Source organism: Notamacropus eugenii, chromosome 3 (assembly GCF_028372415.1).
Source record: "Notamacropus eugenii isolate mMacEug1 chromosome 3, mMacEug1.pri_v2, whole genome shotgun sequence".
Lineage (NCBI taxonomy): Eukaryota > Metazoa > Chordata > Mammalia > Diprotodontia > Macropodidae > Notamacropus > Notamacropus eugenii.
Genome location: NC_092874.1, coordinates 461,026,884 through 461,050,428, shown reverse-complemented (window position 1 = coordinate 461,050,428; position 23,545 = coordinate 461,026,884). Strand labels below are relative to the sequence as shown.

The following is a 23,545-nucleotide window of genomic DNA, read 5'->3' as shown; positions in this document are numbered from 1 at the left end:
TCCTAATTGGTCATTTGGCTTCTTTTTCTCTCTTCTCTAATCCAACTTCTGCACAGTTATCAAAATCATCTTCCTAAAGCACAGGCCTGACCAATTCATTTCCCTACTCAATAATCTGCAGTAGTCCCCTATTGACTCTACAATGAAGTACACAATCCTCTGCTGAACATTTCAGCCTTTCATAATCAGCTAACCTTAACACACTAATTTCACTTTGTGCTCTCTCTCTCTCTCTCTCTCTCTCTCTCTCTCTCTCTCTCTCTCTCTCTCTCCACATATATATATATATATGTATTTGCTTATATATATTCCAATCAAATGGATCTGCTTTCTATTGCTTATATGACATTCCACCTCATTCATGATTCCATGTCCTTTAATCTTTTTACACACTTCCCCTGTGCCTGAAATTCATACTTCCCTCACCTCTGCCTTCCTACGAAGATCAGCTCAGTTACCACATCCTACAGGAAACCTTTCCTGATCCCCTAACTGTTCATTCTTTTTCTCTTCAAATTATCTTATGTTTATTATTTTTATGTATAAGTTGTTTCTTCCTAATAAAATATCAACTTTTTGAGGGAAGAGACTTTTTTTTGTTTGTTATGTCTTAATATGCCAAATACCCAGCATAGTGCCTTTTACGTTTTCTTCTGGAGTGATTCAGAACCACGATCTCATCTCATGATGAACTCCCAGTGTAAAAATTCTCCCATGAAGATAGCTTATCAACAACTTAGAATCTTAGTGCTTGGGACATTGAAAAGTTAAATGACCCATCATGGTTATATAGCCAGTATATTCTGGTGGGAGGACTTGTAGTCAGATCTTACTGACTCTGAGGCTGACTCTATCCATATCTTGATTTGTACACAGGGGACACCTAATAAATGCTTGTTGAGTTAAATGCAGGGTGTCCCAGAAGTCCTAGTGCAGTTTTAAGCTTCAGGAGCTAAAAACTAAAGTTTGCATAGACTCAACCAGCTCTAATACTTTTGGGACACCCTAGACAGGGAGAATGGCAGAATTCCCTCACATGTCATGAGCACACATTAAGGTGAAAAGAATAATAAACTAAACTAATAAAATATCATGCCCAGATTATTACATAATGGTGATTTTGGCAGGGATGCATGTACCAGTAACTTTCCATGAATCCTATCAACCTGGCCCCATGTTATAGAGTTCATATCATTGATTATAATTTGTCCTATTTACTCATAAGGGGCAGGTAGGTGGCACAATGAATAGAATGCTGGGCCTAGAGGCAGGAAGACCTGAATTCAAATCCAACCTCAGATGCTTACTAGTTGTGTGACCCGAGATGAGTCAGTTAGCTGTGTTTACCTCAGTACCCTTATCTATAAAATAAATTGGAGAAGGAAATGGCAAACCACTCCAGGATCTTTGCATAAAAAAGCCTAAATGGGATCACAAAGAGTCAGACATGACTAAAACAAGAACAAAAACATTTATTCACCATGTAAACTTAAACCCAATTCTGTAACATCTCATATTTTCAGTGATTCATTGTATAGTCAGGATATGCTGGTATAGATGTAGGATCTTAGATTTAGAGAAAGAAGGTACCTATGAGGTCGCATGGTTCGCCCCTTTTTTTTACAGATGAACGTAAACTACTAAAAAGGCTCAGTGCCTTACCTAAGTTCACTCAGGTCATGTAGCAAAGCCAAGATTCGAATCCACATCTCTGACTCCAGATCAGTCCACTAAACCAATACTGCCTCCCTGGTTATATCATTTCATGCATCTATGATTTTCTTCCCCACATATTTGCAGGATCTCCAATAAATAACATTCAAAACTCCCAAACCTTCACCAGCATCTGTTACAGATTCTAACCATCTCCACTCAGGTGTGCATTATATGTCATGTGCTCAGTTTCATGCAGTCTTGAGCACATTCCCCCTTTTCTCTGATGTGCAGAGAAATACACCTGAGGCTCTAGGGTTTGAATAACTCTATCAACATCAAAATACAGCTCCATTTTCTGTTTTCTTCTAGGAAAGAGAATTAGATTTGGATTGAGAAGGCCTGCAACTGGCTGCCTGCTTCAGGAGTGTCTCTTGCAAAGGATTTGCATGATTTGTTCAACTTAAAGCTCAGGCCATTGTTCAAGGGTTTGAGAAACAACAGAAGTACAGTCTAAAGTGTTACAGATGTCGATGATGGTGACTCAGGATCTTGGAAGAATTCCGAAGCAGGAAACCTGGGCCTTGCAATTCACACTCTATAGGCTGAAGCCTGAAATCAGCACACTCATAATTGCATAGTTGTTGGGAATGTAAATGCATTCAAACTCCCAAGACTTAATTTTAGCAAGGCTTCACAGATGTCCATCATTAGGAGCGTTATCTGCTTCTCTCCTATCTGTTCATTCTTGTTTCCTTTGCAATCATTTTCAACCACAAAGAGTACTTAAATAGGAAGGGTACATGGTGGCAATGATCACCCGAAGTCAAAATCTGTTCTGCAGACATCATTTTGATAAATTTTATTAATAAGAACCTTTTGAGATCAACAGGATAGACTCACTGTTCCTAGAATTGTAGTAGTATATATTTAGAGCTAGAAAGAACTTCAGAGACTAGTGAGTCTATCAGTCCCCCCTCATTTTACAGATGAAGAAACTGAGGCCCAGGGTAATGGAGTCAATTGTACAAATAGCAAAACTGTGATTCCAACCTAGCTCTTCTCACTCCAAATTCAATATTTTTTCCCACCATACTAACCTTTCTCTCCTATAACCAAGAATTCTTTTTTCAAAAATAGACTTCAAAATGAAGCCAAGAATAAAGTTACACAGCTACCCAAGTATGACTCATTCTTTTACATTTAGGTGTGAATTAAAAATGAGTAACCATACTATCATAAGATAATATGACTATAAATTTAGAGTTGGAAAAGATCTTAGAGGTCATTTCATTCAATCTGGTTTTTTACTGTTAAGATTTTAATGTTTCTCTACTCTCTGCAGACTCACAAAGGCTTCCTCATTCTCAAAACTCTCTCTTGATCCTTCCATCCTCCCTACACACTATCCTGTATCTCTCCTCCCCTTTCATGGCCAAACTTACTGAAGAAGCTGTCTGTGCTCTATCTACAAACATATCTCTCATCTATGTCTTCTATATCCTCTGACATGGCCACCAACTTCATTCAAACCCTCATCACCTCAGACTTGGACTATTGCAACAGGCTTCTGTTTTGTCTCCCTGCCTCACTTTTCTCCTCACTGCAGTCCACCTTCTATTTAACCACCAAATACATCTTCCTAAGGTGCAAGTGCAACCATGTTATCTCCACTTCCCCTGTTTAGTAACTTCCAGTGACTCCCTGTTAAATCAAGATCAAATAAAAAGCCATCTGTTTGACTGTTAAAGTCTTTATAACTTGGTCTCTTCCTACCTTTTCATTCTTCTTATACTTTACCATACTCTACAGTCCAACCCACATTGAATTTCTTCCTATTCATCAAATAAGATATTCCATCTCTGGATCCCAGGCATTTGCACTGGCTATTCCCCATGCCTGGAAATCTCTTCCTCATAATTTCTACCTCCTGGCTTCCCTAGGTTCCTTCAAGTCTCAGTTAAAATCTTGCTTTCCCTAAGAAGCTTTTCCTGATACCTTCTTTAATACTAGTATTTGTTTTCTGTTGATGATTCCTGATTCTAGCTAGGGCTAAGTCTATCAAAAACAGTCCTTGTGCACTGTGGCTGTCACTATGTATAATGTTCTCCTGGTTCTGCTCACCTCACTCAGCCCCCATTCATATAAGTCTCAACAAGTATTTCTAAAGTCTGCCTGTTCGTCATTTCTTATTGCACAATAGTGTTCCCATACGTTAATATACCACAACTTGTTCAGCTATTCCCCAATTGATGGGTATTCCCTTGATTTCTAGTTCTTTGCCACCCACTTGTACATGTGGGTCCTTTTCCCATTTTTATGATCTCTTTGGGTCAAAGGGTATGCACATTTTTGTAGCCCTTTGGGCATAGTTCCAAATCGCCCTCCAGAATGGTTGGATCAACTCACAGCTCCACCAACAATGAATTAATGCTCTAATTCTCCCACGTCTTCTCCAACATTTATTGTTTTCCTGTTTTGTCATGTTAGCCAATCTGATAGGTGTGATGTAGTACCCCAGAGTTGTTTTGATTTGCATCTCTCTAATGATAGGGATTTAGAGCATTTTTTTATATGACTATATGTAACTTTAATTTATTCCTCTGAAAACTGCCTGTTTATATCCTTTGATCATTTATCAATTGGGGAATGACTTGTATTCTTGTACATTTGACTTAGTTCGCTATGTATTTTAGAAATGATGCCTTTATCACAGACACTAGTTATACAAACTCTTTCCCAATTTTCTGCTTCTGTTCTAATCTTGGTTACATTGGGTTTGTTTGTGCAAAAACTTTTCAATTTAATGTAATCAAAATAATCAGTTTTCCATTTCATAATGTTCTCTATCTCTTATTTGGTCATAAATACTTCCATTCTCCATAAATCTGACAAATAAACTATTCCTTGTTCTCCTAATTTGTTTATAGTATCAGGCTTTATACCTAGATCATGTACCCAATTGAACTTTATTCTTGTATTTGGTGTCAAATGTTGGTGTATGACCAGTTTTTGCCACACTGTTTTCCAGTTTTCCCAGCACTTTTGTCAAACATTGAGTTCTTATCCCAGAAGCTGGGGTCCCTGGGTTTATCAAACAGTAGACTGCTCTCATTGACTAATATGTCGTGTGTACCCAACCTATTCCACTGGTCTACTCCTTTGTTTCTTAGCCAGTACCAAGTGGCTTTGATGATCACTGCTTTATAATTCAATCTCAGATCTGATAGGGCTAGGTCACCTTCCCTAGCATTTCTTTTCATTAATTCCCTTGCTATTCTGAAACTTGTGTTCTCCCAGATGAATTTTGATATTATTTTTTATAGTTGTAAAAATAGTTTTTGGTAATTTGGTTGTATTCATCCTTCATTTGCGAAGAGGACCATGACACCAGAGAAATGATGACATGACTTGCACTTGACTTTGTTGTGAGTGAGAGAGGGCTGTGCAAGGTCACTAGCCTCACTTTCTTCTGCTGAGCCATCTGGATCCAGTGACCAGCTATTCATCTGGATGACTGGAGACAGCCCAGGATGCAATGGGAGTCCTTGGCTTTTTAGGCTAAGGCGTTTTCAGATACTCACTTAAAGTGAGGTAATGCCTATTCAGTGAACTGGCCTCTTTAAAATGTAGTCAGGGCATGGCCCCTTTAATAGAAAAGAAAAAATAAATAGATAAATCACTCTGGGAGGAGCATTGGTATGGTACTGAATAAGTAAATTAATTTAGGTAGAATTGGCATTTTTATTATATTAGCCTGACCTACCCAGAAGCAATTGATGTTTTCCCAATTATTTAGATCTGACTTTATTTGTGAAAGAAGGGTTTTGTAATTGTCTTCATGTAGTCACTTGGTTTGTTTAGGCAGATAGACTCCCAAATATTTTGTAGTGTCTACCAGTAACTTTAAACAGGATTTCTCTATCTCTTGCTGTTGGGCTTTGTTAGTACTATATATAACTGCAGATGATTTATGTGGGTTTATTTTGTATTCTGCAACTTTGCTAAAATTGTTTATTATTTCAAGTAATTTTTTATTTGATTCTCTTGGATTCTCTATCATCATATGATCTGCAAAGAGTGATGGACTAGTTTCTTCTTTGCCTATTCTCATTCCTTCTGTTTCTTTTTCTTCTCTTATTGCTAAAGCTAACATTTCTAATACCATATTCAATAACGTTGGTGATAATGGACATCCTTGTTTCAACCCCAACCTTATAGGAAATGCATCTAGCTTATCCCCATTATACATAGTTCTTACTGATAGTTTTAGGTAGATGATACTTAGTATTTTAAGAAAGCTTCCACTTATTCCTATGGTTTTCAATGTTTTTAATAGGAAGGGGTGTTGTATTTTGTCAAAAACTTTTTCTGCATCTGTTGAGAAAATCATGTGGTTTCTGTTAGTTTTATTTTTAATATGATCAATTATGCCGATAGTTTTACTAATATTGAACCAGTCCTGCATTTCCAGTGTAAATCTTATCTGATCAAAATGTAAATCTTATCTGATCAAAGTCTATTATTCTCATCATAAGTTGCTGTAAACTTTTTGTTAATGTCTTATTTAAGTTTTTTGCATCCATATTCATTCAGGACATTGGCCTATAATTTTCTTTCTTTGTTTTGGCTCTTTCCAATTTGGGTATCAGCATCGTATTTGTATCATAAAAAGAATTTGGTAAGATTCTTTCCTTGCTAACTGTCTATATAGTATTGGAATTAACTGTCCTTGAGACCTTTGATAGAATTTTCTTGTAAATCCATCTGACCCTGGAGATTTTTTCCTTTCATTGATGGCTTGTTCAATTTCTTTTACTGAGATGGGGTTATTTAAGTATTTTATTTCCCCTTCTATTAATCTGAGAAGTTTATATTTTAGTAAATATTCAACCATTTCACTAAGATTGTCTAATTTATGGGCATAAAGTTGGGCAATATGACTTCTAATTATTATTTAATTTTCTCTTCATTAAAGGCAAATTCACCCTTTTCCATTTTGATATTGGTAATTTTGTGTTCTTCTTTCCTTTTTTTAATCAGATTGACCAAAGACTTGGCAATTTTCTTGTTTTGTTTTTTTTTTTTTCACAAAACCAACTCTTAGTTTTATTTATTAGTTCAATAGTTTTCTTAATTTCAATTTTATCAATCACTCCTTTGGTTTTCAGTATTTCTAATTTGTTATTTAATTGGGGATTTTCAATTTTATATTTTTCTACCTTTTTCAGTTGCATTCCCAATTCATTGATCTCCTCTTTCTCTATTTTATTCCTGTAAGCATTCAGAGATATAAAACTTCCCCTAAGAACTGCTTTTGCTGCATCCCATAAGTTTTGTTAGGTTATCTAATTACTGTCATTCTCTTGAATGAAGTTATTCATTGTTTCTATGATTTACTGTTTGACCCACTCATTCTTTATGATTAGATTAATTTCCAATTAATTTTTGGTCTGTTTCCATGGCCTTTTATTACATATATATATATATATATATATATATATATATATATATATATATATATATATATATATATATATATACACACACATATATATTACATCATGATCTGAAAAGGATGCATTGACTGTCTCAGCCTTTCTGCACTGGATTATGAGGTTTTTATGCCCTAGTTCATGGTCATTTTTTGTGTATGTTCCATGTGCTGCTGATAAAAAGGTATATTCCTTTCTTTCTATATTTAGTTTTCTCCAGATATCTATCATATCTACCTTTTCCAGAATTATATTCACCTCCTTTACTTCTTTCTTGTTTATTTTGAAGTTAGATTTATCAAATTCAGAGAGGGGGAGGCTGAGGTCCCCCATTAGTATAGTTTTGCTATCTATTTCTTCCTGTAACTTCCTTAACTTCTCTAAAAATCTGGATGCTATGCCACTTGGCGCATATATGTTTAGTAACGATGGTGCTTCATTATCTGTGGTGCCTTTTAGGAGGATATAGTTTCCTTCCTTATCTCTTTTGATTAAATCTAGTTTTGCTTTTGCTTTGTCTGAGATTAGAATTGCTACTCCTGCTGTTTTTCTCTCCATCCTATCCCCCCCCCCCTCCACATTTATGGTTTTATTTCTCCCTTCTCTTTCCCCCCTCCTCAAAAGAATTTTACTTTTGACCACCACCTCCCTTAATCTTCCCTCCTTTCTAACCACCCTCTCCCTTTTCTTTTCCCTTTCCCCTCCTATTGCCTGTAGTGGGAGTTAGATTTCTATACTTAACTGAGAATGCTATTCCTTCTTTGAACAAAATCTGAAGAGAGTAAAGCTCAAACAATGTTCATCTCTATCCCGTCTTTCCCTCTTCTATAATATGTTTTTGTGATTGTTTGTGTAATGTAATTTACCCTTTTCTGCATCCTACTTTCTTCTTCTTCCTTCACATCCCTTAATTAGGTTTTTTATCATCACATCAGTTATTTGTACCTGTACCTCAGTCTACATATTTCCCTTTTAAATGTTGTAATAAATATATAATCCTCACAATTAACAACTATCATTCTCCCATATAGGGATGTAAACAGTTTCCCTATATTGAATAATAAGACTTTTTTTCTTTTTGTTCTCAGTTTACCTTTTTATGTCTCTCTTGAGTCTTATATTTGAAGATCAAATTTCCTATTAAGCTCTGGTCTTTTCATCAGGAAGATCTAGTCATCTCTTATTTCATTGAATGTTCCTCTCCTTGGCTTTAAGATTATGCTCAATTTTGTTGGGTAATTGATCCTCAGTTGTAGTTCAAGCTCCTTTGCCTTACAGAAGAATATCATACTCCAATCCCTCTGATCTTTTGATGTAGAAGTTGCAAGGTCCTGTGCGATCCTGACTATAGTTCTTCAATATTTGAATTGTTTCCTTCTGGTTGCTTGCAATATTTTCTCCCTGATGTGATACTTCTGGAATTTGGTAACAGTATTCCTTGGCATTTTCAGTTTGGGATCTCTTTCAAGAGGTGTTTGGTAGTTTCTTTCCATGACTACTTTGCCCTCTGGATCCAGGACTTCAGGGCAGTTTTCCTTGATGATTTCTTGAAATACATTATCCAGGCTCTTTTTTCACCATGGCTTTCTGGTAGACCAATAATTTTTAGATTTTTCTTTCCTGGATCTATTTTCCAGGTAAGTTGTTTTTCCATTGAGACATTTTACATTTTCTTTTTTTTTTTTTTTTCATTCTTTAGATTTTGTTTGACTGATTCTTCAGGCCTCATAGAGTCATTAACTTCTACTTGCCAATTCTAATTTTTAACAAATTGTTTTCTTCAGTTAGCTTTTGCATTTCATTTTCCATTTGTCCAATTTTTCCAGTTAATCTTGTACCTCCTTATCCTTTTGGCCAATTTTACTTTTTAAAAAGCTGTTCTCTTCAGTGAATTCTTTTTTTCATTTTGTCAATTGTATTTTAAAAGTCATTGAACATTTTTTTCTACTTTTCTAATTTGGGTTTTGAAATCCTTCTTGACATCTTCCAAGAGTTCTCTCTGGGCTTGAAACCAGCTCATATTCCCTTCTGAGGTTTCACATGTGAGTACAGTCTCAAAACCTACCTCTTTTGTGTCCGTATTTTTGTCTTTGTCCCCATAGTAAGATTCTATGATCTTTTTTTTTTTTCTGATTTGCTTCTTGCTCATGGTGATTGTCTTTTTCTGGGCTTTTAAAGTGGATCTCTACCTCTGGGCCACAGGGAACTCTGTCCCACATTTCTTATTTTGGGAGTTTGGGTTTTGTTTTCTGGCTTTGTGTGTTGTAGCCTCTGGTTCTTTCAGCTAGAAGCTGCATAATGTTGCCACTTACCTGGCGCTGAATTGACTGATATGTGCCAAGGCCAAGGCCAGGTGAAATCTTTCTGAGTTCCCCCAGGGTTAAACTGAAGCTTCTGGTGTGAGGTGTGGGGGAGGGGTGATCTGGCCATGAGAAGTCTGCTGTTCTCCTGGGTCTGTGCTAGAGCACAGGAAGGCTCAGTAGCTGGTGAACCCCATTTGCGCTGGTGTCTGCCCAATTCCCCAGCTGTGCTAAGGCACACCTGGGCTCCTGGCGATGGTGCTTACTGGATCCACACCCCTGGATCTCAGGCTCTTCCACCAGTCCACTTAGATGGTTCTTACTGGGACACTTCTGGTCCTGCGCTGGTCCCCTTCAGCCACAGCAGGAGGGACCCTTCCTGGCAGTCTCCCTAGCCTTCCAAGCTAAAACCCAGTTTATTCCTTATGCTAGCTCTACCATTCCAGGATTTTTCCCAGGACAGTATTCTCTAGGTGTTTTGAGGTTGGCAAGGGGAGGGTGAGAGCACTTACAGTTTACTCCACCATCTTGGTTCCCAGAAGTTCAAGTAGGTGACTTTCCAATATTTATTCTGTGACTGTTGCTGTTACTGCAGACCCTGCGCTTCTCTCTCACTCAGTTTCACTGGGCTCCCATCCTGCACTGACAGGCTTGGGAATCTGCACTGCTGCTTCTGATCCAGTCTGCCCCGGGCTGGTCCTGCTCCCCTGTGGCTGTGGCCAAGTCTGTGCTGGTGCACCCTGGACTTTCTCAGCTGTCCTGGACTGGAAATCTGCCACACTTTGTTGCCTAGTGGATTCTGTCACCCTGAAATTTGTTCAGATTCACCTTTTAAAGGTATCTGAAGGAGTTTGTGGAGGAACTCAGGTGAGTACATGCTTTCACTCCACCATCTTGGCTCCACCACCTCCTCTGTTTTATACTACTTATTCATGGATACCTGAATTCATTTACTAGATTTAGAAGCCATATATATTTCTATTGATTTTTCCCATTGATTCATCCGCTTATATCTAAGATCTTTGAGTTTTCTTCTTCCTGAAATCTTTGAAAATTTGGGCCTGTTTCCTCCTTATTTTCCTCTTATTATTCACTTTCTGAATCCCTTGCTTCTCATTATGGTTTCCTTGGGGACTGGAACCCAAATAATCTCAGCATCCTTCATAACTGATTAATTGATGGTTCATCAGCCTAGAATTCTGCCTCAAGTACCATTTGCATGATCAAAACTGGTCACAGATAAGTGATGCGCTCATTTTCTCAGGTTCAGTGAGATGTTGCACAGCATGCACATACACATACACACACACATACACACACACACACACACACACACAGTGTCCTATCTTGGTGTTCTGTTACACTTCCTTTGTTCCTTAGTTCCTTGACCCAGTATCTTGACTTCAGACATTTGCAGTGCTGGTGCTGTGGGGTTGTGACCTCCAACAGATTTTTGCTCCTGAAGAACTGTAGTTACTTGGCTGTCTTTTCTGGCCAGAGAGAATTTCCACAACCTGGAGTCAGGGTCTCTACAGCACTGGATAAAGGGAGAGAAGAATAAGATTTGGGGGTGAGTTTGGTTATAAGTTTGTGTCATACAAATCTGTGTTAGTGTAAATTTGCTGTCAATAACAAGGGAAGTAGGGAGGAATGCTGAGTGAACTCAGGGTCAATGGTTCATGGGTTTGGGAGTTCTTTTAAAATCTTCCTTTGGATTTTGGGTTTCCTATACATGGATACAAGCTAAGGTCATTTTAATATTGGCACATAATTTCTGATTTTGAAAGATTACAGAGGTCACAGGGATTAAAGAAAATGTCTAACGTTGTTCTTCACATGACCTAGAACCTATCAGTCTTTTGACAAGGTAATGGAGCATGATTCTTCTCAACTCAGAACTTCTCAACTCAGAACACTCAGTACCTCAGTAGAAAATTATGATACTCCTCATCATAAAAATAAAAGCAACAACATAAATACATACATACAGAGATATACACACATAGATACACTTATGTGTATCATTGATTTCCTTTCATAACACAAATATAGCCTTTGAGTAGCTTTTCCCAAAGAGACTATCTGTTTAACAGACTTTAGAATCTTAGAGAGTGATATATACATAAAGAAATATATAGACACATACTTGAATATACACATGTATGTATATATGCATATACACATATATACACACATATATACCATTCTTAATGAATTTGTGAGGAAATGGAGGATCTGAACTATGATCTCTAGAGAGATGAATGAGAGTGAGAGATTTCTCCCTGTCAGTTCAGTTGATGAAGACATGGGATATATTCACAAATGATGAGATTTTACTAGGTAAATAAGGTGTTAAGACACTGTTAGCCCTCTACAAAATATGAATATCTCTCTGGTTGAGGCATAAAGGAGCAATATCATTGGATTTGTCAAAAATAAATAGACTATACCATGAATTGTTTAAAATAGATTAGATCTAGAGGTGAAGTTCAGCACTTGAGAAGTTGAGGTCAGCAATTAGAAGCTGAAATTGAGCTTAAGCTGTATTTTTCTGTAAGTTTTTTTTTTAATTTATTTGCTTTCAGTTTTCTACAATCACTTCCATAAGTCTTAGACTTTCTTCCCCCTCACTCCCCAAAATAGTATACAATCTTATGTGGTTTCTATACATACATTCTTATTAAGCACATTTTCACATTAGTCATACTGCATAGAAGAATTAAAATGAATGGGAGAAAGCATAAAAAAAAACAAATCAAAACAAAACATTACACAAGAGAAAATATTCTGCTTCATTCTGTGTTCCGATTCCATAGTTCTTTCTCTGGATGTGAATGGCATTTTGCCTCAGGAGTCCTTTGGAAATATTTTAGGTCCTTGCATTGCAGTGAAGGGCTAAGTCTACCAGAAAAATTCTTTGCACACTGTGGTTGTTACTGTGTACAATGTTCTCCTTGTTCTGTTCATTTCACTCAGTGTCAGTTCATATAAGTCCTTCCAGGCCTCTCTGAAGTCTTCCTGTTCATCATTTCTTATAGCACAACAGTATTCCATTATATTTATATACCACAACTTGTTCAGCCATTCCCCAATTGATGGATATCTCCTTGATTTCCAGTTCTTCACCACCACAAAGAGAGCTGCTAGAAATATTTTTGTACATGTAGGACCCTTTCCCATTTTTATGATCTCTTTGGGATGCAGTCCTAGAAGTGATATTGCTGGGTCAAAGGGTATGCATATTTTTTTAGCACTTTGGGCATAATTGCAAATTACTCTCCAGAATGGTTTCATCAGCTCACAGTTCCACCAACAATGAATTAATATTCCAATTCTCCCACATCTTTTCTAACATTTATCATCTTCCTGTTTTGTCATGTTAACCAATCTTATAGATGTGATGTGGTACCTCAGAGTTGTTTTGATTTGCATTTCTCTAATCAATAATGATTTTGAGCATTTTTCCATATGACTATAGATAACTTTAATTTTTTTCCTCTGAAAACTGTTCATATCCTTTGATCATTTATCAATTGGGGAATGACTTGCATTCTTGTAAATTTGACTCAGTCCTATATATATTTTAGAATCCCCAGCTTCTGGGATAAGAACTTATTGTTTGACAAAAATTACTGGGAAAACTGAATAACAGTGTGGCAGAAACTAGCCATAGACCAATGCCTGACCCTGTACACAAGAATAAATTTCAAATTGATACATGATCTAGGTATAAAGGCTGATACTATAAATAAATTAAGGGAGCAACGAATAGTGTATTTGTCAGATTTATGGAGAATGGAGAAATTTATGACCAAACAAGAGATAGAGCATATTATGAAGTGTAAAATAGATAATTTTGATTACATTATATTGAAAAGTTCTTGCACAAATAAACCCAATGCAACCAAGATTAAGAGGGAAGTGTGTGTGTGTGTGTGTGTGTTCATCCTTAATTGCAGAAGAAGACCATGCCATCAGATCATGACTTGCACTTGAATTTGTTTTGAGTGAGGTAGGGCTGTGCAGGTCACCAGTCTCACTTCTCCTCCAGAGCCATCTGAATCCAGTGACCATATATTCATCAGGATGACTAGAGATGACCCAGGATGAGGCAATTGGGGTTAAATGACTTGCCCAAGATCACACAACTAGTGAGTATCAAATGTCTGAGGTGAGATTTGAACTCAGGTCCTCTTGACTCCTGCACTTGTGCTCTATCCACTGAATCACCTAGCACTCCAGGAGAGAAACAGAAAACTGGGAAAGAATTTTTCCAACTCAGGTTTTACTTGTAGATGTTTTGGAATCATTCTCTTGTGTCTTAAGACTCCTTATTACCATAGTAAATTTTTACAGTGGGGTTTTTTGGGGGACAGTGAAGGGTATTTGTTCATCCTTCCAGCCTATTTCCTGACTTGAGACTTTATGTTAGTGCTAGCCACTGCATACTGCTGAAGGCAATATCTGTGCTGAGCTAATGTCCTCTTGAGTCCTTCTGCTACTTCACTGGGGCATTAAAATCTGTGTCATCCCAGAATTTCACAGATAGCTTAGGCTGGAGATAAACACTCCCAAAGTGGTCTAATCCAAAGCAGTCTGATGACTGCCCTCCTCTGGGCTTGCCCTTAGTTGGAATTCTAGTAGACTGATACAAGACTGTCAGCTAGATTGATAGCTCTGTGGGTTTATACTGACAGAACTGAAGGTCTGGGACTCCTTCCCTGCTTATTCCCTTACAGGATTCAAATTGAGTTGAATGCTGAAATGGAAACCCTACCTCTCCAGGGGTCAGAGTGACACAGTTATTGCTTACTTCTAAACCTGCTCTTCGCCCAATATACAATGTAGCACCTACAACCTCTCTTCATGCTGCAACATTACTCCTAGGCATAGGTCCTCTCCTCAGTCTATCAGGGATCTGTGTCCCAGAAGTGAGAAGGGAAACAGGGATAGTTAGAAGCAACTCTGACTGTGATATTCGCTTATTTAAGTCACTGTGAATAAGTATTTATGCTTCCATTTTATTCCTGTTACACTGTTCATAAATTGTATCACTGATAACTTAGAAACCTTTTTAATCCTGGGAGATTGGGATTGAAAAGCGGGGGGGAGGTACTTGTGTTGCTTTCAAGGAAATTGGAAAGTACTTTTGTTGACCTGAATCTTCCCATAAAAGTAAAAGTTCCATTTTTTTTCAATACAAACATTTTTGCCAGTGTTACTGGATAGCAGTGAATTCTGCAAAACCAGTGCCTCCAAGGAAGTAAAGCTAAGCATACTACAGAGAGTAAGGTGTGCAAGTGAATGATGGGAGTGAACAGTCTATGACGTGTAACTGGGGGACTCTACAAAACAGGAATAAAGTTTGTCATCACAGAATCATGTGACAAAAAATGACGAGCTAATCAAATAGAGAGAAAGAGGGATGGCAAGGGGATGACCAGACAGTGCCACTGGTAACCTCACAACCTTGGAATAAAGAATGGAAGGGCTATGGCACATTAGTCAAAAAACCCTTTGATGAACTTTTGGGAGGACACAGACTAGACTTACACAAGATGGGCAGGTACATAGGATTGCAGTCTGCATCATGAGAGGAAATTCCCAAATTGACAATATCACAGATTGATTTGAGAAGTTTAGGAGAAAGAGAGAGAGACAGAGACCAAGAGAGACAGAGAGAGAAGGAGAGAGACAGAACTCTAAAAAAGAAGGGATTCCTCTACTTTATTAAATATGTCATATTTAGGAAACAGAGTGCGGTCTCAACAGAAGGATTAATGAATGAGGGTGACGTAACAATTTTAATAATTAGGAAAGAGCCAAACATACTCACTAGATTTTCTTTCAAATAAAGATGAAGAGAATGACTGTGGTAATGATTAGGGTGAGAGTTGAACACCCTAAATAAGCTATATATTAATTTAGTTGACCCTAAAACTTGCCGCACTTCACTTCAGAAACACATGAAGAACATAGCCCACAGCTGACCAGTGCGTAATTAAGGTAATATATGATGAATTGGCCTGACTCCCCCATTTCCATATATACTTTTTCAATTCTTCCCAAGAGGCACATTTTCTCTGTCTCAGACTGATCCACAACACAAGGTACTCATGAACAAAGCTTGTATAGTGGTTCAGTCATGGAGTCATTACACTTTAGGGCATTCTTTTCTGAAGCGTCTTTCTGGCATCTCTCTCCCTTAATTTCCCTGTTGACCTCTCTAGCATTTTAATTAGTGAGGATTCAACCTGCAATCTTTGGCCTCTACCTCAATAGCAAAGAATAGGTTGGTTTGACTTGGAGTTATCCTTACAATTTTATGTACACCCAGGAGAAGGTGGGTGCTTTACATGGCTTTGACGATGACTTCTTTCTTATGCACTTTCCTTTAAAAGACAGGATGTCTAGTACAATGAGACTTCTTTAGAAACTGAAAAATAATGAAAAATTACATTATACGTCCTCATGTGCCTGTATGCATGTCCTATATAATATAACAATCTCTAAATTTACTTCAAATCTCTTGTACAGGAGTACTGCTCATATTGCAACATATACATAGAGTCAGGGCTCAAGGTTGACTTAATATTCTCTTGTCTGGGCGTAGTTTAGCCTCTCAGTACAGTAAGTGGCATAATTAGACCTAAGTATCTAGTATGAAATACCAAAGAATGGATGGATAGGGAGAGTCAAAAATACCTCTCAAGATTCAAGACTGGGTAATAGCTTGAACTATTAGCTAAGTAGCCATTGATTTTCAGTATTATATTTACACAGTAAGACCTATCAACCCCCTGGGGTAATAGGCTTCATTTTCCCAGAAGGATTCTTTCAATTTGCATATGACCCAAGGAATCATAGCAACCCTGGGTACATTTTGAAAGCTCCTGGAAAAGATAGTTGGAATATTGAACTATCTACAAGTGTTGGTCTCCGTGGATGGCCTCATCATCTTTGGAAAGACCTTGGAATAACATATGAACAAAAGCTGAAAACTTTGTCCAATCAGCTAGAAGATGGTGTGAAGTTTTTTATCAGTGAGGATCAATTTTGCGCAGCCTCTGTCAAGAAAATAGATTGTATAGTGTTTCATGAAAAAGTACACATTTAGTCTTGAAAAGAAAGAAATTCTCGCCAACTGCTCAAATCCACAGAATTTTCAAGAACTAAAAGCTTTCTTAGCATTCAGTTGTTATTATTATTTTAAAATAGCAAAGAACTATGCAGTCAAGTGAAATTTATCAATGATGTCACCCATGGATAAATGGTTACCAAGAAGCAAAAAATGATAAGTAAGAAAAATCAGTCTTGCCAGATCTTATCAACAACATTCAGAGATCATTGAGATCAAATCATACCTTAACTTTCATTAACCAATATTAATTCATGCATACTCAGGTAAGAATACTGATGGAGAGCTTGTACCAGTAGAGGTCATCAAAAAATATACTGTTTTCCATTAGAGAGAGACTCATTATAATGTTCACTAATGAAAGCCATATCTTTAAAGCATAATGTCACTTACTAATAACATCGAAGACCATGGTATGAAGCTCAATTTTCAGTACAGATGGACAATAATCCACAGCTATGTTGGATGTTGCCCATCCTAAAAGTAAGCAGAATTAGCTTAGTGTCAATTCAGTATGCATAATCAGCTAGGCAAGACTGGGGCTGGTGGAAATGTTTCATCCTGTTAGACTCCCTTTCGCACCAGAACTCGGACTCTGTCCCGCAGGACCCTGGGCTCTGATAAGTGAGGAGGACACTCTCCTTTCTTGGTTTTCTTTAAATTTCACCCAATATCCCATCTTCTACAAGAAGCCCTTCCCCATTCTCCTTAGTCTTAGGGCACTCCCTCCCTCTGAGATTATCTCCAAATTCTCCTCTATATAGCTTGCTTATACTTCTTTGTTTTTGTTGTCTCCCCCCTAGATTGTGAACTTGAAAGCAGGGGCTGGTTTTGGTTTTGTTCATTTGTCCATTTGTTTATTCGTTGCTGTTTAGTTTTTGTTTTGTTTATTTGTTTTTATTTTGTTTGTTTGTTTGTTTGCTTGTTTTTCTTTGTTTCCCTAGCATTTAGCACAGTGTCTGGCACATAGTGACCACTCTACATTATGGGCACTGCCAAGCAATACTGTTTGGGGCACACGCACAAACACACACACATATCCTTGCACTGAACCAGGGCTCCTTACTTTGGTTGATTGGCAGCACTAAGCAAAGATGAAAAAAGCTTGGCCTTTGAGGACCCAAAATGCATTTCTAAGAAGGCATCCTGCGGTGGAGAGAATTCCAGAAGTTGGACCACTCTGCCCACTACTCCATGCTACTGCCCTAAGTCACAGCCACATAAATATCTCAGGCAGGGTTGGAACCTTTTTCTCCTGACTACCAGCTCAGTACCTTGTCTATTATGCCACACTGCCTCTTTTGAAATTCAAAAGTGTCTGCATTTTCCCTCATTAGCCCGCACATGTCTAGCCAGCTCCAGACTAGATGTTCACATCCTATTCATCCCACATCTCTACTTTCATCACATTCTGGCTCCTGAAGCCTCCAAAAGACAGGATGCCTACAGACCAACACCTCCAAGGGTTAAGACACTCACCTTTGAAATAGCCTGTCATTAGCTGCAGCTGTCCTGATTGGTGAGAACACAGCCAGTCACAAATTAACATAACCCATTCCTTACTATCTAGGCTGCACCATGCTCTCCATTTTCACCTTACTCTGGAACCATAATCAAATCAGGTCAAATCAACACTGTCATTGCTTTTGGAGGGACAAGCTAACCAGCTCTCCTCCAGCTCCACTCACCTTCCCTAGCCACCATTCCCCTTTATCTGTTGTCAACATCCTAATAAAATGCAAGCCAATGAGTGGGCAGAGGCAAAAGGAGGGAGAAAGTGAGATGGAAATGTGTGTCTGTGACTGTGAAACCAAGATTTAATTTTTAAAAGAATATAAGGGCTTAAATGGTTTTCATCCATTCATTTGTTCAGTTATCATACTGATAGTAACTAGATCAGTTTAACTATTATAAGTATCCAGATTAACTGCAAAGGATCTATGAAGGAAGCCACAATCCGCATCCAAAGGACGAACTGATAAATACGAGTATGGTTTTACATATTTGTGTCTCATGGTAGCCATTTCTAGGGCGGGGGGGGGGGGGGGAGGAGGAAAAATAATTTGTTTTTTAATATAATAACTTTATTACATATTTAAAAGGAATAGCAAATTGCACATAATAGATTTGCAGTTTCATGTACAATCATCTTTTTTTCTATTCTACTACATTGCAGAAATGATGTTTTATTTCTTAGGTTCAGAATAAAATCACTTTTAAAAAAACAACAAAAGAAACCATCTACTCGTGGATTGAGGAAATGTAGCAGATGTCTCTGCTGGGGCATCCTGTATGGTGATCGCAGACTATATACAGGTCCAGACAGCAAACAAACTCATTTATCCTTCCCATCTTGGGGCTCCTCCACTTCCTCATTTCAAAGGCAAAAACCCAGACTGTTCTTTCAAAGACCGGACATTTTTAGTTCGAGTTGCAATTTCCCAAAACTCCAGTAGAGGTCAGGTCTGCTTTTCGAATCAAGTGTAAATGTCCACTGGATTCTGACTTATCATTTTATAAGTGTTAAGGGTTTTTGTCTGTTTTGCTTTGATTTTTTTCCCTCTAAATGTTCAGTAAGAAATCACTGGGAGTTATATGTTACTGTGAGATCGCCCTGCCACCTTGGCAGAGGGAAAGCATAGAGGGCTGAGACATGTGCTTTTGTCCCCCAAATAGATTTTCACTTGAATGAATTGAATTCAACCAAACTTGTTAGTAAATAGACAGGGTGCTGTGTTAGGTGTTGGGAGAATAAAGAGAAATATGGCCTGACCCCTGCTCTCCAGAATTTTATAGTCTGATTATCGTCTAATATGGAAGAAAATCCGACCAAGGTCTTTCCTCTCAGTTGTGGAGTATCTCTTTTGCCTGTATTTGCCACCTACATATTGTCTCCCTTAAGAGAATGTAAGTCCTTGAGGGTAAAAGTTTTTCTATTAGTGACAGAGTGACCAAAGGCACAAAAATTGGAGGGAAGGAGGAGAGCAAAAAGTGAAAAATATCCCAGTTTGTCTGGAAGATTGAATATAGCTAGTAATTATGAAGTAAAACTGGACAAGTAGAGCCTGAATGTGAAGGGCATTGAATGCCAGATTCAGGCATTTAGACTTAATCCAGAAGATCATGGATAGCCACTGAAAATTTTAAAGTGAAAATTGCGAGGGCAAGATGAAAAATTATTCAGACAAGAAGACCAGTTGTAGACTATTACAATGGTTACCATTAAAAGAGATGAGATCTAGGCTGGTTACTGTGGAGTGGAAAGGAAGGGCCTCCCATCTATGACTTAGTGGAAAGTCAAGAGACTGTTTGGTACAGCAGGAAAAGTGTTAGTTCTGAAGTCAGAGGACCTGGATTCAAAACCAGATCTGCTTCTTGCTAGCTTTGTGACTAATATTGGGCAAGTCATATAACTTTTCTGGACCTTCATTCCTCCTCTGTAAAATGAGAAGGTTGAACTAGATTGCTTCAAAGGTTCTTTCTGGCTGTATATCAATGTTCCTATGACACCAGCTTTCCATCTGTATGACTTTAGGTAAATCATGTAGCTTCTCTGGGCCTCACTTCCTCTTCTGTAAATTAAGGGAACTAGACCAGTTGACCTCTAAAGTCTAACTATAAATCTATGGTGTTACATGATCCTGTAAGCCTAGGAAACAGCTAAGGCAAAGGTCAATGACTTACCCAGGTTCACATAACTCTTCAGTGTCAGAGGAGAAATTCAAAACCAGGTCTTTCTAACTCAGCAAATCCATACCACCACAAGATACAGGAGAAGAGAAGAAAAGAAGGGTGAGGATTAGAGTAGCATAAAGAATTTTGCATCTGGAATCAGATGCCCTGAGTTAAATTCCACCTACACTGTTTACTAACTACATGATTCTGGAAATACCTTTAGACCACTCTGACCCTCAATGTCTTCTTCTGTAAAATAATGAGATTGAACTAGGTGACCTCGAAGGCCCCTTCTAACTCTAAATCTATGGTCACATGTTGTTTGAGACTGAACAAAGACTTTAACCACTGAACAAATGTGTGAGATGAGAGAGATGGAAGAGTCATATAAGACTGAGGCTATAGGCTGAGATAGCCAAGTAGTACTGTGGATAGAGTGCTGGGTTTGGAATCAGGAAGACTTATCTTCATGAGTTCAAATCTGTCTTCAGATACTTTCTAGTTGTGTGATGCTAGGCAGGTCACTGAACCCTATTTGCCTCAGTTCTCATCTACAAAATTTTCTAGAGAAGGAAATGGCAAACTACCCCAGTATTTTTGTCAAGAAAACCCCAAAATGGGTCATGGAGATTTGGTCACAACTAAAAATGACTGAACAACAATACAAGCCTAAGCTACTGAGAGGATTGGAGTGCCAGTAACACAAATGAGTTAAGGGGATAGGCAGGTCTAGTGAAGGAAGTTGATGAGTACTGTTTTGAACATGTTGAGTATGTGCTGCTGGTGGAACATCCAGATCAAACTATCAGGCAATTGGTTGGAAATATGAGACTGTGGCTATGCAGAGAACCTGTTGGGATATAACTTTGGGAGTCAACTGGAAAGGGTAATAATTGGAACCAATGGACTAGATTAAGTTATCAAGTGTGAGAATGTAAGGAGAAGAAAAAAGAGTAGAGTAGCAAGCTGGGAAAGATTTTCATTTAAGGGATGGGAGGCGAATAGGGTGGCATTCAGCTCAGGAGAAGGAGCTTGGGACTTAGAAAAGTGCCTTCCTTCTCCAGGGGGACAGGGAAAGATCTAAGAAGATGCAGAAGTAGTCCAGAGGAATGAATTATTAATTTATAGTCCAAAACCTAGGTTCAAATCCAGACTTAGTCATGTACTACCATATTGAGCTTAGACCAGTTACTTGTCTGGGCCTCAGTTTCTTGATTTGTAAAATGCTGAAGTTGTGCTAGATGATTTCTAAGACCACTTCTACTTCTCAATTTTTGATAAGTTATAGGGGAAGTACAGAGGGCAAATTTAGCCCACCTCAGCGTGTGAAGGAGTAGCTAAAAGAGCACAGATAAGACCAGAGATAGGACCTAAAGACTGTCTCTGGAACAGATTTAGAACTCACCAGGTTAATTAAATCACTTGGTGCCGATAAAGCACGAGTCATAAAACCTCACTCAAAGGAGCTTGTTTACATCACCACCTCCAACCTCACTGGATTATCTTTGTCACCTATGTTGGCTGAACTCAGCTACTTAGAACGCTAAACTACAACTTTACAAATGCCCAGTCTGGTTTTCTTAAGGAGTAGCATAGAGATGCGTCATTGAGTCATCAGATGAATCAGGAATCAGTATAACTCTCTTAGCCTTGAATCATCCAATAAGCCTGACTGCATTGATCTCACTACCTGAGTAAGGATAAAATCTTCACCTCAGAGCTGTGTGGGTGCATGAATGTGAAACACTCTGTGTTGGTTGGAACACGGTGAATCAGGCCAGAGGCATGGGTTCAATTAAGGCAAGCCCAGTAAACTTTTTTTTTTTTATTTTAAACAAGAAGTTTATTTAAACAACAAGATGTTTGACTTAAAGGGAAAACTATCTAGGATCAATTTCTTTATAGTAATTTATCCCTACTGAGAGACAGAGATTGCCCTACATGTAACAGCTACGTACAAAAAAGTTATAAAATCGTCCTTGGTTTTACAATGATAAAAGAAAAACATTGAAATTATCCAATCAAACAAGGTATGCAAGGATTTTTTTTTTGTAGGTTTTTTTTTTGTTGTTAAACAGTGAGAGCAAAATAACTTACTGGAATATAAAGATAAAAGTTGAATGAGCATGCCACTAATGGAGAAAAGGGATATTTTCACAGAACCAGTTTGTTTTTTCCCTTCCCCATCTCCATTTGATGTTGATCAAAACATACCATCGGCCATTTAGTTAAAAAAAAAAAAATACGCATTATGCCTGTGCACATACACCAGTTACTTTATGTACAATAAAGGAATGGGGGAAGGGAATCAAAGAAGAGAGAAAACTATACTGCAGTAGTCAGGATGTGGATGAACCAAATCTTGGTTTTCTAATTGTGAATGTATTGTCTTCCTTGGGAGCACAGTTCTGGAGTACAGTTGTAGATTTTCTTTTTAGTAAGCGCCTCCTGTCTGCTGTTGGAATACATCAATTGTATCTTCATCCTCCATTTCCAACTGTGCAGGTGTGTCTGTTTCATTGATTGGTTGCCCATCAAATCGGAATCTGATCTGCCTCATTGACAAACCCTGTCGTTCACAATAGGCTTTCATTAGTTTACTAAGTGGTGTGTGCCTCTTAATCTTAAATTGCACCACCGAACCATCTTGCCCTGCCACCTTCAAATTAATGTGGTCGTTGTTTTAAGTCTTGACTCCTTCCTTCGGCTTCTCGTCGGCCATGGCGAGTCCGGGGGTCTCCTCAGCCGCCGCTTCACAAAAGAGGCACCAGGACGGTCCGCTCCAAGGGAACGGGGGGAGAAGCAGCAGCGGCAGGAGCAGGAGCAGGAGGAGGAGGAGGAGGAAGAGGATGGTGGTGATGGTGAGGAAGAGGAGGAGGAGAAGGAGGAGGAGGAGGTGGAAGAGGAGGAGAAGGAGGAGGAGGAGGAAGAGGAGGAGGAGGAGGAAGAGGAGGAGGAAGAACAAGCCCAGTAAACTTGACTTTGTTCCCTTAACATTTCAAGCGGATGCCCCTAGTCACAAAAAGTGTAGACAAAGTGATGCTGATTCAAGTCACTTTTAGAAAAGTAGTTGAAACTATAAACACTCAGTGTATCTCTCAGACAGTCATGCAATTTAGAACTGGAGAGGAACCTGGAAATAAGCTAGTCTAACCTATTTGTTTGGTAGAAGAAAAAAGTACGATCCAGAGAAGGCAATTGACTTGTTCTGAGTCATGCAAGTAGTTACTGGCTAAGCCAAGACTTATTAGAACCTGAGTCCCCTGGTTCATAAACCAGTGCAC

At 38.3% G+C, this 23,545-nt stretch overlaps 1 pseudogene; it reads right to left on the bottom strand.

Moving 5' to 3' along the window:
• Window positions 1-22,076: 22,076 nt before the first annotated feature.
• LOC140497625 (small ubiquitin-related modifier 2 pseudogene) lies at window positions 22,077-23,202 on the bottom strand (annotated as a pseudogene).
• Window positions 23,203-23,545: the final 343 nt, after the last annotated feature.